At 45.2% G+C, this 12,935-nt stretch overlaps 1 protein-coding gene and 1 long non-coding RNA gene across 5 annotated transcripts in view; one reads left to right on the plus strand and one right to left on the minus strand.

Annotated features, from left to right (window-relative positions):
- Window positions 1-9,064, plus strand: part of LOC139358748 (uncharacterized) — a 31,442-nt gene extending 22,378 nt beyond the window's left edge. The window contains exon 3 of the long non-coding RNA XR_011614196.1: window positions 8,925-9,064. This is a non-coding gene — a long non-coding RNA (uncharacterized lncRNA). The remainder of the gene's footprint in view (window positions 1-8,924) is intronic.
- The window catches only part of LOC105464331 (protein kinase C and casein kinase substrate in neurons 2), a 145,948-nt gene that overhangs the window by 101,637 nt on the left and 31,376 nt on the right, over window positions 1-12,935 (minus strand). The window lies entirely within an intron of this gene.

Below are 12,935 nucleotides of genomic sequence, written 5' to 3' on the forward strand. Positions count from 1 at the left end.
TTCTTTTTTTTTTTTGAGATGGAGTCTCGCTCTGTCGCCCAGGTTGGAGTGCAGTGGCCAGATCTCAGCTCACTGCAAGCTCCGCCTCACGGGTTTCCACTATTCTCCTGCCTCAGCCTCCCGAGTAGCTGGGACTACAGGCGCCCGCCACCACGCCCGGCTAGTTTTTTGTATTTTTTAGTAGAGACAGGGTTTCACCGTGTTAGCCAGGACGGTCTCGATCTCCCGACCTCGTGATCCGCCTGTCTTGGCCTCCCAAAGTGCTGGGATTACAGGCTTGAGCCACCGTGCCCGGCCTCAAGTTTTTCTTCTTATGGAGGCCTTGGGGAAGAACCAAATACATTTAAGATGAGTAATCCTCCCACCTCAATAACTTCTGGCAACGATCACCATTGTAACACCTGCATCATCCAAGCAATATGGGATTGATTATCGCTGTAGATTGGAAATAGTTTTCTCTTTTTCATTTTTAATGGAAAACGTCAAACATGTAGAAAGTAGAAACTAGGTCAGGCACAGTGGCTCACGCCTTTAATCCCAGCACTTTGAGAAACTGAGGCATGAGGATCGCTTGAGTCCATGTGTTCGAGACCAGCCTGGGCAACATGGAGAGATCCCATCCCTCTGAAAATGTTTTAAAAATTAGCTGGGCAAGATAGTGCATAGATGTGGTCCCAGCTACTCAGGAGGGTGAGGCTGCCATGGATCAGGATCCCACCACTGCACTCTAGCCTGCATGACAGGGTGAGATGCTGGCCCTTAAAAAAAAAAAAGAAACGAAAATAGAATGATCCCCCATGTCAACAATTATCAACACATGGCCAATCCTGTTTCACCTGTGATGTGAAAACTGTAGAATGCTCACAAAACCCAAATGCATCTCCACCTGGCCTGGCGTGCCCCTGTCGACACTGGCACCCACAGCCCAAGTCCTCAGGCTGGGAAGAGGCACAAAGCAAGTAGAGCAGGGCCCTGGCCTGAAGAGATCAGCAACCTTGTGGGGAACCAGCGCACCTGAACCACATTTAAAACCGAGACCGACTACAGTAAACCCGCAAGGTTAACATCATACTGATGAGTCATGGCAGTATCAGGCGCCTCCTGAGATGACGTAATGAGAAGGGCAGTTCACCTCTGTAGGACTCTTCCCAAAATCATCTGCCAATCTAATACTAGGAAAAATCATCAAGGACCTGGGTGGGATCCTAGAACTGCAAGAAAACATCAGTGGGAATGCTGGTGAAATCCAAAGAAAGTTCATAGTTTATTTAGTAACACTGCATCAATGTTAATTTCTTAATTTCAAAAAATGAGCTGCGGTTACATAAAATGTTAACATTAGAGAAAGCCAGGTAAAAAGTAGACAGGAACTCTATTAGTTTTGCAACTTTCTGCACATACAGAATTCTTGCAAAATAAAAAGTTTATTATAGAAATGATAATACAAAAGTTTAACAAATATTCATTACGTCCTTTGCAAAAAGGAGTCAGTGACAATGTGGTCTTCTTTTTAAAATTTAGCCAAGGAAGACGAAGCCTAAAGAAATCAAATGATTTGTTAAAATCTTGAAGTAAGCAAGCACCTGGAAATGAAGGCAGGCTCCTACGTAAGCTGACGTCACACCTGAGGTGCTCCACGGCAGTGCACCACCAGATATGGAGTGCTTGTGGTAACAAGCAGTGCTGACCATGAGATGTGAGGCTGGCCTGCAGCCGCCCCACGCCACCCACAGCTGTGCAATCAGACAGCCACCCAGGCTCCCTGCACCACCCTGCCCTGCCCCCAGCCTCTCCACAGCCCTCTGCTCCAGCCTACCCCTGCAGTGCCTCTCACCACTCAGCAGTTTCTGAGGGTCTACAGGCTAACGCTAAGCTAAAAACAATAAAAAGGAGGTGGCATTACAAACCACCATATGATAAAAATACTTTAAACCACCATCATTTTACAAAAATAGCTCCTTATATATCTAGAAAAAAAAGATATGATCAGAACTGTGCACTAGGAAACCTGAAATTGTAGCTCTGCACCAGGATGAGCCCAAAGTGCCCAAAGGAGAATTCCACCTCTGGGCTTTCTGACCTGGAGACCATGCCTGGAAGCACACAGTTTACTGCCTCACTCTAAGAAAAGTCAGCCATGTTTTTACTTTTTTTTTTTTTTCTTATGTTGCCCAGGCTGGACTTCAACTCCTGGGCTGAAGTCATGCTCCTGCCTCAGCCTCCTGTGTACCTGGATTACAGATGCATGCCACTGCACCCAGTTCAACCATGCTTTTAAATGGCTTTGAATGTGCTTCTTTGTAACAGCATCTTCCTACATTTCAGACAGGACAAAATTCTAGAAATAAAAGCACACACCTGGATTTTCTAATTATGAACAGCATACAAGGATTGTTCATTATGAACCAGATTTATGATGACTTTTATGGCTGGGGTCAATACGGAAGTAAGACCTTTGACGGGGCAGTCATATGTCTGCCCACATACTGCAGCAAACACATCTGGGACATGACCGTCAGCTCAAACAAGAATGTCTGTGAAATATTCCTATCCAAAATGCCCTGCAACAAATTACTGAAAGATAAGGAAAGAAAGCCAGAAGTGGTGTTTTTAAAACAATCTTTAAAAAGGAAAAAGGCAGAAGACACTGTAAAAAGTATTTCCAGAACAGAAGGTTAAAAATGACAGACTCTGTCACAGGTCTCGCCCCCAAGGCAATCCCTCCTGAGCAACTTCATTATTTCCACTTGCTCAGGAATTGACGAGCGTCTTGCAAAACACAGGTCAAAACTTCCCCAGTGCTCTGAATTATGCAACTGGGAATCCGTACCACACTGTTTTTGTCAACAAGGCTCCACTGAAGCTTCCTCCTTTAACTTCACATTGGGAAAAAGACTTCAGACGCCTTCCCCATTCATTTTTCAAATGTTTCATTCAATCAGAAGCTCGACATATACACTTTGGAATTTACACATTTGATAGCTGCAAAGCTCGCAGGCAAGCTCTCCAGCCAACATGCCTGTCTGTCTCCTCCCAGGTGTGGCAAGCCCCACACTTGTGCCAGGCATGGCCCCCTGCCCCATAAACCCAGAGTGGGTTGGCTGCTCTCCCCTGTAACTGACACAGAAACAGGCCTGTTAGACTCCAGTCTCAGGCCTGTGCCCATCCCCCACTCCTGTCTCCATCATCCCTCATTGCCCTTGTTTCCTTGGCACCTAGCACAGGGCTTAGCATCTAGGGGCACAGCATAAAGAGGAAAAGAGAAAAGCCTATGAGAGAAATGGCAGCCTCACCCTTGGGGACACACAGCTCAGGTGTGGATGCCAAGTATCAAGAACAGAAGCGTAGCCTCAACTTGTAGCCTAATATATATGCCAGCTCACAGCCCACGAGCTGTGGAATCACAAAAGTCAATTTATCTCAGAGCCTCAGTTTCCTCAAATGAATAAAAAGTATCAGTATCTCCCGCTTCACAGGTTACCAAGAGGATTAAATGAGATAAAACACCTGGCCTGGTGCCTGGCAGCTCACTGTTGTCCTGAAATCTATGTATGTCTCCTTCCCTCCGAATCCCTATGTCGACTTTGCTTCCAGTTATCCCCCATTCAGTGCACCATGACTAGGTACAATGAAAAACAAAAGCTAGTTCCACCAAGGGGCTGGCACCTGAACCGTCTCCCCATAGCCCTTTCCCATGAGCACCAGATAGCAGGTGCCATACCCAGAGCATTCACCTGTTGATTGGATATGATCTACTTCTAAGTAGTAGGGAAGGATGCCAGCTCCCCTTTGCCACTGATTTCCATTCCCTCAATGCTCCTGGTCTAAGCCACGCCTAACTCCTCCCCATCGGAGAATGGTAGAGGAGAGTGCTATTCCTGGTGAGTAGGGGCAGAAGGCAGGTACCATGTACAGGCCTCTTGTCTGGGTAGAGACCATCCATTAAAAGATCATAAGCAGGCCGGGCGCGGTGGCTCAAGCCTGTAATCCCAGCACTTTGGGAGGCCGAGACGGGCAGATCACGAGGTCAGGAGATCAAGACCATCCTGGCTAACACGGTGAAACCCCATCTCTACTAAAAAATACAAAAAACTAGCCGGGCGAAGTGGCGGGCGCCTGTAGTCCCAGCTACTCGGGAGGTTGAGGCAGGAGAATGGCATAAACCTGGGAGGCGGAGCTTGCAGTGAGCTGAGATCCGGCCACTGCACTCCAGCCTGGGCGGCAGAGCGAGACTCCATCTCAAAAAAAAAAAAAAAAAAAAAAAAAAAAGATCATAAGCACCAGCCATGGCCAACATGGTGAAACCTTGCTTCTACTAAAAATACAAAAATTAGCCAGGCGGCCGGGCGCGGTGGCTCAAGCCTGTAATCCCAGCACTTTGGGAGGCCGAGGCGGGCGGATCACAAGGTCAGGAGATCGAGACCACAGTGAAACCCCGTCTCTACTAAAAATACAAAAAAAAAAATTAGCCGGGCGCGGTGGCGGGCGCCTGTAGTCCCAGCTACTCGGGAGGCTGAGGCAGGAGAATGGCGTAAACCCGGGAGGCGGAGCTTGCAGTGAGCTGAGATCCGGCCAGTGCACTCCAGCCTGGGCGACAGAGCGAGACTCCGTCTCAAAAAAAAAAAAAAAAAAAAAAAAAAAAATTAGCCAGGCATGGTGGTGTGTGCCTGTAATCCCAGCTATTCGGAAGGCTGAGGCACCATAACTGCTTGAACCTGGGAGGTGGAGGTTGCAGTGAGTTTAGATCGTGCCACTGTACTCCAGCCTGGGCAACAGAGTGAGATCTCAAAAAATTTACAAGATACAGAAATCCACTGGACAAAGTACCCATTCTTGTGGTTTACTCATAAGAAAAATAAAACTAAAATATATCTATTAAAAGGTAGAAAGGGGGCAGGACACGGTGGCTTACACCTATAATCCCAGCACTTTGGGCAGCTGAGGCAGGAGAATTGCTTGAGCTCAGGAGTTCGGGCGAGACCCTGTCTCTACAAAAATAAATAAAATACATAAATATAAACATACATATATATATATATACACACACACACACACACATATATATATCGTGCACACAATGAAAAATTATCCAGCAGCAAAAATGAATGAAAATGAAATCTGCAGACTACTTATGAGTCTCTTTTTATAAAATTCATAAACAAAAATAGTATATATTATTTACAGATACATGTGTATAAGTACTCTTTTTTTTTTTCCTTTTTCTAACCAGAGCCTTGTCAATATTCTTTTAAAAAAAAAAAAGTGCAGGAATGATGAACTATTCTAGAATGCCTTTACCCCTAGTCATGGTGCACTGGATGGTGGATAACTGGAAGCAGAGATTCCCAGCTGCACAGTTCCCAGTTGCTCCTGGCAGGGAGCACCCACCAGGTACTTCCCTGTGGTGCACAGTGGTTTAGTTCTCCAGCTAGGAGGTTGGCTCCCAGGTATGTATCAGTATGCTCCAAAACTTATATATCCATCACCTCTTGTTTTACACGAATTTTTTTTTTTTTTTTTTTTTGAGACGGAGTCTGGCTCTGTCACCCAGGCTGGAGTGCAGTGGCGCGATCTCGGCTCGCTGCAAGCTCCGCCTCCCGGGTTTACGCCATTCTCCTGCCTCAGCCTCCCGAGTAGCTGGGACTACAGGCGCCCGCCACCTCGCCCAGCTAGTTTTTTGTATTTTTTAGTAGAGACGGGGTTTCACCGTGTTAGCCAGGATGGTCTCGATCTCCTGACCTCGTGATCCGCCCGTCTCGGCCTCCCAAAGTGCTGGGATTACAGGCTTGAGCCACCGCGCCCGGCCGTTTTACACGAATTTTAAGTTATCTAAGAAAACATTTCTAAACTACAGGTAGATGAGAGAAAGGCTGTAAGACAGACACAAGAAAAAGACCCACTGATAGATGTTCAACAAACACCAGGCCAAAAGCGGGCCAATGCTGAGACACCCTGGCCCCCCATGGCTTTCCAGGCCAGTCTGGAAGGTCCAATCTGAGCTGAAACCCTACAGGGTTCAGAGCATTGAGGCCTTCCCCCCCTCCCCCGCAACTCTCTCATTTGCAGTCATCATCTTATTTTGCATGTAGGAAAGGAAAAGGAGGCTAAAAAACTATGCCTGTGCTAATTCTTCGCCTAGAGGGAGTACAGAACATTGGCACCTGCCAGGCTAACCCACCCACTGCTGACCCTCCTCACTCTAAATGTCACAGGTAGTTCTCAAAATGCCTCCAGGCTTATCACTTTAATAATCCTCTTCCCGGCCCAACCCCAGGAATTCCTGGTTCCTGTACAGCAAGGCCAGAAGCTACACCCTGGTGAAAGGCCACCGGGAAGTACAGGCCTTATTGCACACTTGCTCCAGACAGAGCAGAGGCAACACTAGTCAGCCCAGGTGACAGACTGGCTCCTGTCCCCACAAGCCTGAGAAGTCCACAGGATTATCTAGGGGTTCACAGATTTGGGGCAACAGTGTTAAATGCAGGTCTCCCTGTCATGCCTGGAGTGTCACAGAATGGCCACTTAATAGGCTTGCTGCTGGATGTTGGCACCTATTTCTATATTTATGTAGATTCTATGACTGTTTTAGATTTGTATTAAGATTAGCGGCAGAATTGTACTACATGTCTTTTAAATATGTTAATATAACCACAAGGGTTTTCTTTTTAATGTGATACAGTGAATTGTGATATATAACATTAACTGAGCACTTACTATGCACCAAGCCCAGGTCTAATCATTTCACAGATACCCCATTTCGTCCTTCCATCAACCCTATACAGCAGTACTGTAATCGTCCTGCCAATTTTATAGATGAGGAGACTGAAGCTCAGGGAGATTAACTAATTTGACTAACGTCAGAGAATTAGTAAATGACAAGGCTGGGGCAAACCATGCTCTAATCCGTGAGCCAGAAGTTTCTCTAGCCGACACAATGCCTCATGTTATGCTATCCTTGCATTGCTAGAGTAAACCTTTTTTGGTCCTGAAAAAGTAATCTTTTAATACACTACTGTATTCAAACTATTATTTGATTTAGAAACCTACTTTAAAATGTTGCAAATATATATAAACATATATATGCATTAACACATATTACATTCATATGAGACTGATCTGTAATTTTATCTACACCATGAATGGAAGAAGTAACATTTTTACAAAGAAATAGAAATAGAAATTCGCATAAAAATCTTAAAATTTTATGGCAAAACACACCTAAACAATGTAAAAACAAATTATAGAAACAATAGCTGGGGACGCATTTGCAATGCACACAACAAATAATTTATAGCTCTAATATACAAAGACCTCCTAAAAATTCAAAACAATCCAGTAGACGGAAAAACGGAGAAAGGATATGGGTATGGAATTCATACAAGAAAAAATACAAATGATCAATAAACATGTGAAATGATGCTCAACCTCACCAGTACTCAGGAAAACACAAATTAAAATAAAAGTGGTTCATAGAAACAGTAGAATGGTGAAAAAAAAAGTTTAGTTAAAAATAATTAAGACTGGAATACCATTTTCAGTCATCAGATTAGCAAAAACAACACAACGTCTACCACTGGTGGAAATGCCCAGTAAAAGGTGTTGATGTGATCAGGCTCTGTGTCCTCACCCAAATCTCATGGCAAATTGTAATCCCCATGTGTCAGGGGAGGGGCCTGATGGGAGATGATTAGATCATGGGGGCGGATATCCCCCCCTACTATTTTCATGATAGTAAGTGTGTTCTCGGAGATCTGAAGTGTATGGCACGTCCCCCCTCACACTCTCTGTCTCCTGCTCTGCCATGGTAAGACATGCTTGCTTCCCCTTCACTTTCCACCATGATTGTAGTTTCCTGAGGCCTTCTAGCCATGCTTCCTGCCAAGCCTGTGAAACTGAGTCAATTAAACCTCTTTTCTTCATAAATTACCCAGTCTCAGGTAGTTCTTTACAGCAGTATGAGAACAAACTAATACAGGGGTACTCATACACTGCTAGTACAAGTCTGCCAAAAGACTAGAGCAATTCAGTGTGGCGTAACTACTAAAAACTAGTGACCTGGAGAGAGATCCAGAGTACAACATTGACTTACCGGCTCATTCATTCATTCATTCATTCCACAATGAGCACCTACAACCTGCCATGCACTTTTTTCAATTATTTGTTATCAAAAGAGCTTAAATTCAGAAGTGTGTAAGCTCAAGAGAAGTGAAAATGGCAAGCTGCTGAATAATGCCTACAATAGGTTCCTCCCTTTTTTAAAAACATGCATGTTTGTGAGGGTCAGGAGAAAGTTGTGGAAGGCTCTGCTACAACAAGTAGTCAAGAGTTGATTAGCACCTAGCTGTTTATACATCTTCTGTTTCTCTTGGCATGAGCACACAGTAACAACAGCAATAGCCTATAACGCTGAGAAATCTAACAGAAAATATCACAGTCTTTGTTTACACACAACACAAGAAGAGCACAGGGCCCACACTGTGTTAGTGGCAGAGCCAAAAGTCCACCCTCATCCTGCTGAATGAATGAAAAGCTGGGCTCTTCACTATAAGATGACAGTGTTTCTCCTCACTCACATTCACCCACCCACACAGAGCAGAAAGTAGGAAGGTTTCCATGCCCGCACTGATGGTAAGTTGTGGGAGGTAGTCGGGCAACATTTCTGGAGTTCTTATGAATGATGTGCTATGCTTTTTGGCCTGCGTATTCAGGTGGACTCAGATCTGAGACATATTCAAAAGTATGTTCCCATCCTGGCCCTTGATTTATGTATTTCCTCTTCCCTAGGGGATTCTACAAAGCATTTCCAAAAAGGCTGGTCCCTGTCCCTTAACTGGTTCCTCCTCCAAGCAACAGCATTCCAGCTGGGCTTTGGGAAATCTCCCTACTCCTTCAAAACAATGGTTTCTCCTCTGACTTCTTTTCAGGTTTCCTATGAGTCTATGAAGCCACCTCACCCAAAGTCTTCCAAGGAACTGATTATGCTCAGGTTAGCTGGCCACCACAGAACTTTGACCAGTATAATGAACTGTGACAGAAAGGAATGCATCCTGTTGACCAATCCCCCTGCAATACAGCATAGACGACAGGGGTACTTCAACGCTCCATTGCTTAGGAGAAACAGCCAGCACCGATACTGGCTGAGACATAGAAACTTCGAAAACAATTCAAGTGTCCATACCACTGCCCAAGGCCCAATGATGGTTCATCTGTTTGTGTTTTTATTTATAGATTTATGGAAATATAGAGATATCTGGCCAGGTGCAGTGGCTCACGCCTGTAATGCTAGCACTTTGGGAGGCAGAGGCAGGTGGATCACCTGAGGTCGGGAGTTTGAGCCTGGTCAACATGGTGAAACCCTATCTCTACTAAAAATACAAAAATTAGCCAGGCGTGGTAGCGGGCGTCTGTAATCCCAGCTACTCAAGAGGCTGAGACGTGAGAATCGCTTGAACACGGGAGGCGGAGGTTGCAGTGAGCCGAGATTATGCCACTGCACGCTAGCCTAGAAGTTTTTCTTAAGAAAAGAAAAAAGAATGGCTGGGCGCGGTGGCTCACGCCTGTAATCCCAGCACTTTGGGAGGCCGAGATGGGCGGATCACGAGGTCAGGAGATCGAGACCATCCTGGCTAGCACAGTGAAACCCCGTCTCTACTAAAAAATACAAAAAAATTAGCCGGGCGAGGTGGCGGGCGCCTGTAGTCCCAGCTACTCGGGAGGCTGAGGCAGGAGAATGGCGTGAACCTGGGAGGCAGAGCTTACAGTGAGCTGAGATCCGGCCACTGTACTCCAGCCTGGGCGACAGAGCGAGACTCCGTCTCAAAAAAAAAAAAAAAAAAAAAAAAAAAAAAGAAAAGAAAAGAAAAAAGAGCCGGGCGCGGTGGCTCACGCCTGTAATCCCAGCACTTTGGGAGGCCAAGGCGGGTGGATCACCTGAGGTTGGGAGTTCAAGACCAGCCTGACCAACATGGAGAAACCCCGTCTCTACTAAAAATACAAAAATTAGCCAGGCAGGGTGGCACACGCCTGTAATCCCAGCTACTCAAGAGGCTGAGACAGGAGAATCGCTTGAACCTGGGAGGCAGAGGTTGCGGTGAGCTGAGATTGCGCCATTGCACTCCAACCTGGGCAAAAAGAGTGAAACTCCGTCTCAAAAAAAAAAAATGAAAAGAAAAAAGAAATATATAAAAACAGTCAAAAAAAACAAAGAAAGAAGTAATTGGCCCAGGTCAAATACCTCCTTCTCTATGAATTCTCTGGCCTCTTCCTTCTGGGAGTATACGCTCTCTCTTAAGGCACCTGCCGCTTTCTAACTTGGGTTATAGTTATTTAAATACAGACATTGTCTCCTCCAGACAGGAATCCTTTAGGACAAAATCCCTAAATTATTAATGGATTAATGGATCCCCCTGGCGTCCTGACCACATGGGACAGACTCATATGTTGCCCAGTGTGCTGAAACACGTTTGTCTGCAAACCCCTGCTTACGCCAACTGTACTTGTTATTGCAAATTTACATACATTTATTACACAAACATACATACATATAATACACATATAGTATAAATATATATACATGCACTTAACTACATAAACCCATGAAATAAGTGCATCGTTGTTTCTACTAAAACTAGTAACAAGGCCTGGCGTGGTGGCTCAAGGCCTGTAATCCCAGCATTTGGGAGGCCAAGGTGGGCAGATCACGAGGTCAGAAGATCGAAACCATCCTGGCTAACACAGTGAAACCCCGTCCCTACTAAAAAACACACACAAAAAAATTAGCCGGGTGTGGTGGCGGGCGCCTGTAGTCCCAGCTACTCGGAAGGCTGAGGCAGGAGAATGGCGTGAACCCAGGAGGTGGAGCTTGCAGTGAGTCAAGATCACGCCACCGCACTCCAGCCTGGGAGACAGTGAGACTACGTCTCAAAAAAACAAACAAACAAAAAAACACTATTAACAAGTTTCTATTAAAACAAGTTGTTAAAAAAAAAAAAAAAAGAAACAGAAACAGAAAAAGGAAAAGAAAGAAACCACCTGCTAACCAAAGTACAGCTATGGCAAAACAAGTATAGAGGATTGGGTGAAAATTCGTAAAATCTGTAATTCCACATTCATGTTGCTTCTAAATTCTCAATTGTCACCAAGAAAATTAATTAAATTAATTAATGGCCAGGCACAGTGACTCATGTCTATAATCCCAGCACTTTGAGAGGCCAAGGCAGGAGGACAGCTTGAGCCCAGGAGTTCAAGACCAGCCTGGGCAACATGGTAGGACTCTGTCTCTACTAAAAATCAAAAACACTAGCTTGTCATGGTCATTAGGAGGTCAAGGCTGCATGATCGCACCACGACACTCCAGCCTGGGCGACAGAGAGACCCTGCCTCAAAAAACAAACAACAAGGCTGGGAGCAGTGGCTCACATCTGTAATCTCAGCACTTTGGGAGGCTGAGGCAGGCAGATCACTTGAGGTCACGAATTCAAGACCAGCCTGGGCAACATGGTGAAACCCCATCTCTACTAAAAATACAAAAATTAGGTCGGTCACAGTGGCTCACAACTATAATTTCAGCACTTTGGGAAGCTGAGGCGGATGGATCACCTGAAGTCAGGAGTTCAAGACCAGCCTGGCCAACGTGGTGAAATCCCATCTCTATTGAAAATACAAAAATTAGCCGGGTGTGGTGGCGCATGCCTGTAGTCTCAGCTACTTAGTAGGCTGAGGCAAAAGAATTGCTCAAATCCAGGAGGTGGAGGCTGCAGTGAGTCGAGATTGTGCCACTGCACTCCAGCCTGGGCAACAGAGCGAGACTCCATCTCAAAAAAAAAAAAAGAAAAAGAAAAAAAAAAACTAGCTGGGTATGGTGACACACACTTGTAATCCCAACTACTTGGGAGGCTGAGGCACTTGAACCCAGGAGGCAGAGGTTGCAGTGAGCCGAGCTTGTACCACTGCACTCCAGCCTGGGTAACAGAGCAAGACTCCGTCTCAAAAAAAAAAAGAAAAAACAGATATTGAAGACAATCAATTATCGGTGTGGCATATGCAAAAAAATAACTAGCAGTTCTCATTAGTAAACTGAAAGTAAAAGAAAAGGACAATAAAAGATTGACATATGAGAATATATCAATTTTTGGTTTTTAAGAGATAGGGTCTTGCTATGTTGCCCAGGCTGGTCTTAAACTCCTGGGCTCAAGTCATCCTCCCACCTCAGCCTCCTGAGTAGCTGGGACTATAGGAGCACACTATCATGCCTATCATTTTTTTACATCCCTAAACTATGTATTGTTTTTTAAGAATCTTTGTCTTTGTTCTTCAGTTAACTGACTGGTGGTCAGTCCCCATCTCATGAGACAGACACTTAATGACCACTGATCAGATGTCATGTCAGGTCAGGAAATAATCTAGTGTAAACCTGGGCTGAAGAAGCTATGCACAGGCTATGGGCACAGCACTTAGCACTTTTTTTTTTTTGAGACAGGATCTGGCTCTGTCACCAAGGCGGGAGTGCAATGATGCAGTCTTGGCTCACTGCAGCCTCAGCCTCCTGGACTCAAGCAATCCTCCCACTTCAGCCTCCTGAGTAGCTGGGACCACAGGTGTGCACCACCACGCCTGGCTAATTTTTATGTTTTTTTGTACAGACGGAGTTTCATCATGTTGCCCAGGCTAGTCTCGAACTCCTGAACTCAAGTTATCTGCCTGTCCCAGCCTCCCAATGTGCTGGGATTACAGGTGTGAGCCACCATACACAGCCTAGTACTTAGCACTTCCTAAATAAAATTCTTCCTGCCCTCAACGAAAAGAAACGACTATATAATTTGTTTAAAGACCAGGACAAGTTAATAAGAGTACAGAATTCAGAATTCTCAATTTCCCACCTGAAACAAATGTTCTAGGTCCCAGGCCTCCCTGAGGCTACCCTGATGTTGATATGT

Source organism: Macaca nemestrina, chromosome 15, assembly GCF_043159975.1.
Source record: "Macaca nemestrina isolate mMacNem1 chromosome 15, mMacNem.hap1, whole genome shotgun sequence".
Taxonomy (NCBI): domain Eukaryota; kingdom Metazoa; phylum Chordata; class Mammalia; order Primates; family Cercopithecidae; genus Macaca; species Macaca nemestrina.